Source organism: Bos mutus, chromosome 2 (genome assembly GCF_027580195.1).
Source record: "Bos mutus isolate GX-2022 chromosome 2, NWIPB_WYAK_1.1, whole genome shotgun sequence".
Classification (NCBI taxonomy): Eukaryota; Metazoa; Chordata; class Mammalia; order Artiodactyla; family Bovidae; genus Bos; species Bos mutus.
In genome coordinates this window covers 97508697-97513720 of record NC_091618.1, presented here as the reverse complement: position 1 = coordinate 97513720, position 5024 = coordinate 97508697, and the positions used below count along the sequence as shown (strand labels likewise).

The window sequence follows — 5024 nt, the reverse complement described above, 5'->3', positions numbered from 1 at the left end:
ACAAACGTCCATCTAGTCAAAGCTGTGGTTTTTCCAGTAGTCACGTATGGATGTGAGAGTTGGACTATAAAGAAAGCTGAGTGCCGAAGAATTGATGCTTTTGAACTGTGGTGTTGGAGAAGACTCTTGAGAGTTCTTGGACTGCAAGAAGTTCCAACCAATCCATCCTAAAGAAAATCAGTCCTGAATATTCATTGGAAGAACTTATGCTGAAGCTGAAACTCCAATACTTTGGCCACCTGATGCAAAGAACTGACTCATTTTAAAAGACCCTGATGCTGAGAAAGATTAAAGGCAGGAGGAGAAGGGGTCGACAGAGGATGAGATGGTTGTATGGCATCATCAACTCAATGGACTTGAGTTTGGGTAAACTCTGGGAGTTGGTGATGGACAGGGAGGCCTGGTGTGCTGCAGTCCAGGGAGTCGCAAAGAGTCAGACACAACTGAGTGACAGAACTGACCTGAACTGAAATTAAGAGAGTAAGACAAAAGTCTGTGGGTAACAGAGTAGCATGATGGAAAGAACCTGGGACCTCGATGATGCTGTGGAGCTGCTGAATTAACCAACCCTCACACTTCAGATTTATGTTTCAGTCTCTTAGAAATAAATCTTATGTTACCTGTAGCTCCCTCCCCAAATCCTAACAAATACAACCTAGGATTCTAGCCATAAATAATTAGAAAAATGGTTAGTATCTGAGCCAAAAGCAGCTATCCATAGGGTAACTGCCATTGAGTCAGGATTTGAGAGTCTACTGATCAGGACCTTTTGGCTGGATCACATCTAATGAGACCAATCAGACCCTTTCTGGAAGAGCTTGAATAGATTTTTCTCCCATCTCTTCAGAACCTCCCTCCATCAATTAACTCATCTCTCCTCTGTATCATCAATATCTTCTGCTTATACTAGCACCTTCTTAAACACCATTTTAAAAGTAGTAAAAAAAACTAACATAACATCTTTGTCAAACATCAACTGTCTTACATATGACACTCTAGCTAGCCTCTTTCTTTCACTATCAACTTATCAAAATAGTTGTCTCCAGTTACTACCCTTCAAGTCACTCTTCAACCTATGGCAATTTACATCTGCTATACTCCAACAGGATATGGTCTTTTACAGATGTTACAGAATGGTCATAAAATAGGGTAAAAACTGAGTAACAAACAAACCCAAAACTTAGTCATTTAGAACAGCAGCCACCACTGATTGTCTTTCATAATCCTGGGGATTGACTAGGCACAGGTGGATAGTTCTGTCCTGCATTGTGTTGTCTGGAGCTGTGGTCATCTGGAGGCTTGACTGGACTAGAACATCCCCTATGGTTCATTCACAGGGCTGGGAGGTGATGTTGGCTCTTGGCTGGAAGCTTGAGTCCTTCCCTTCATGGTACCGTCATGTGTGGGGTTCCCACAGCATGAATGCTAGATTTTTAGGAGGAATGTTTCAAGTCTGTGAAAATAGAAGCTGCCCAGTCTCAAAGTTGAAGGAAATGGCAACCCACTCCAGTATTCTTGCTTGGAGAATCCCAGGGACAGGGGAGCCTGGTGGGCTGCCGTCTATGGGATTGCACAGAGTCAGACACAACTGAAGCAGCTTAGCAGCAGCAGCAGCAGTCTCAAAGTTAACAGTTTCACTTCTGCCATATATTATTGGTCAACACAAACACAAAGCAGTCTAGAATCAAGGGGAAGGAAATAAATTTCACTTCTTGATGGGAGGAAGAGGAAAGAATTTGCAACCAACTTTAATATACCACTTTTATTAATGGTCTTCCTTATTGCTAACTACAGTAAAAATAATAAGGTTTCTATTTCCTGTGGCATCTCAATTCTTGAAATAGTTCATTCTTTCAACTTCCATGACAACACACTCCCCTTGTTTTCTTAAGACAACACACTCTTAACCTTTCTTAACCCTTTTGTTAAGAATCCACTTCTCTAAACTCGAAATAGTATTATTCCTTAGTATTCCATCCTTGGTCCTCTTCTATTATCACTTTATATTTTTCTGTTTATCTTATTGGACATTCTAATAAACTCTCAAGACTTCCATTACAATATACACATTAATCACTCTCAAGTCTTTCGTCATCTTTATTGAACATTTCCTATTTCCATCTAAGTATCTTATAAGAATCACAAATTCAGAATATCCAAAATTGAGCTCATCATAGTTTCTCCCAAAGCTTCAATTTCAGTGTTATCTCTCTCTCTGTGAATAGCACCGTAATTCCCTCAGTTACATAATATGGAAAATTAATCATTTTTGACTCCTTTATTTTGTTCAACTCTATATCCATTTACCAAAGCTAGTTTATTATCTCTTTAATATCTTTCAAATTAATTAATTTGCCTACATCTCTTCTCTAGTACTCTAGTCCTGAACTCTAGTTCATATCACTATCATCTTTTACCAGACATATTGGAGCATCTTTTATTGAGTTTTCTCATTCTAGATTGGCCTCCTCTTTAATTCATTTTCTATACTGAAGCCAGAGTAGCTTTTCATGACAATACAACCTTATGCTGTGCTCAGTTTGGCAGCATATATACTAAAGTTGGAACAATAAAGAGAAGACTAGCATGACCACTTTGATAGAATGACTTACAAATTTCTAAAGTATTTATTTTTTTTCTTTATTGATGGACACACAATCTGTAAAGGTATATTTTGCACGACAGTAACAGCACACAGGAAGAGAAGATGAAGTTATACAGGAGCAAAGTTTCTGTATACTATTGTAATGAATTAGGTATAAATCTGAACTAGATTCTTATAAATTAAGACATTAATTGTAATCCTTATAACAATCCCTGGGCTTCCCTGATGGCTCAGTGGGTAAAGAATCTGCCTGCAATGCAGGAGACACAGGAAAAGAAGGTTTGATCCCTGGGCTAGGAAGATCCCCTGAAGGAAAAATGGCAACCCACTCCAGAATTCTTGCCTGGAAAATCCCATGGACGGAGGAGTCTGGCGGTCTACAGTCCATGGGGTCTCAAACAACCAGACTTGAGTGAGCAACTAACAAATGTATAATTAAAAGTCGTTTAAAAGATATAAAAATCATAAGCATATATATACCTGACAATCCCAAACTCGTGAATCAAAAGCTAACAGAATTGAAGGGGAAAATAATCAATTCAGTAGTAACAGTTGGAAATTTCCACACCTCACTTTCAATAATGAGTAGAAGAACTAGACAGAAAATCATCAAGCTAGTAAAAGACTTGAATGATATTATAATTGTATTAACAGAGAGGTAGAGAAGCCTCCATTCAACAACTACAAAAAACACATCCTTTTCAAATACACGTGGAACATTTACCACTATAAAATGTATGTTAGGCCATAAAACAAGTGTAAATAATTTTTAAAAGATTGAAATCATATGAAATATGTTCTCCAACCACAATGGAATGAAATTATGAATTAATAACAAGGAAATTTGGCAAGTTCACAAATACATGGAAATTAAACCCAGTCATAATCAGAGAGTCAAAAGGAAATAACAAAGGAAATTAGAAAATATTTTAAGATGAATGAAAATTAAAACACAGCATACCAGATGTTATGGGGTGCAATGAAAACAGTGTACTATATTTGCCTCTATTTAAAAAGAAAGATCTCAAATCAATAATCTAATATTCCACCTTCGGGAACTGGAAAAACAAAAGCAAACTAAGTCTAGAGCAGGAGGACAGAAATATATAGGTTGGAGTGAAAATAAAATAGGGAATAGAAAAATAATAAAGAAAATCAACAAAACTGAATATTGGTTCATTGAAATGATCAACAAAATTGACAAATCTTTTAGCTAACTGAATCAAGCAAAAAAGAAAATACTAAAATTACTAAAGAAAAAATGAAAGTCGCTCAGTCTTGTCTGACTCTTTGTGACCCCAGGGACTGTAGCGTGTCAGGCTCATCTGTCCATGGGATTCTCCAGGCAAGAATACTGGAGTGGGTAGCCGTTCCCTTCTCCAGGGGATCTTCCCAATCCAGGAATCAAACCTAAGTCTCCCACATTGCAGGCAGATTCTTGACAGTCTGAGCCACCAGGGAAGCCCTACTAAAGAAAGGAGGGGATATTATTATCAACATCACACACAAAAAAGATTATAAGGTGTTATGGACTGAATGTTTGTATCCTTCAAAATTCATATATTGAAGTCCTAACACCCAATGTGTTAGGAGATAGGTGTTCAGAAATAGAATCTTTGAAAAGTAATAGGGAAAGATTAAGTAAAGAGGGTGGAGCTCTCATGATGAGAATGATGAGACTAGTGACTTTAGAAGAAGAGATAGATCTTTCTCTCTCCCTCTTTCTCCGACCCCACTCTTGCCTTCCCTTCCTTCTACTCCACCCCTCCCCTCACCCTAGGTGCAGGCAAGGAAAGGCCACATAAGGACACAGTGAAAATGTGGTTGTCTGTAAGGCAGGAAGAGATTTTTCACCAGGAACCAGATTGGCTGGCACCTTTGTACTGGATCTTCCAACCTCCAGAACTGTGAAAAATATATTTCTACTATTTAAGCTACCCAGTCTATGGTATTGTTTATGGCATCCTGAGATGACTAAGATATAAAGCCTACAGTGTAGGCCAACAAAGAAGACAACTTTGATGATGTGGATAAATTCCTAGAAACAAAAGCTACCAAAGTTGATTAATGAAGAAATAGAAAAATCTGAAAAGATGTATAACAAGTAAACAACTTAAGTTAATAATCAAAACAGTTCCAGCAAAGAAAATACAAGACTATATAACTTCATGGGTGAATTCTATAAAACATTTCAAGAAGAATTAATACCTGTTCTTCATAAACTTTTACAAATAAAAGAAGAAGATGGAACACTTCCTAATTCTTTTTTTGAGGCCAATGTCCCTGATAGCAAAGCAAGACAGAGACATAACAAGAGAAAACTACAGACCAAATCCTTATAAATATAGAAATAAAACTCTTCAACCACATACATACTAGAAAACTGAATCCAGCAAAACATATAAAAGAATTTTATAAC

At 37.3% G+C, this 5024-nt stretch overlaps 1 non-coding gene across 1 annotated transcript; it reads left to right on the top strand.

Moving 5' to 3' along the window:
- Positions 1–2531: 2531 nt before the first annotated feature.
- Positions 2532–2638, top strand: LOC138984952 (U6 spliceosomal RNA). Its single transcript, XR_011462199.1, has one exon. It is a non-coding gene; the product is annotated as a U6 spliceosomal RNA (small nuclear RNA).
- The last annotated feature ends 2386 nt before the right edge of the window (positions 2639–5024 follow it).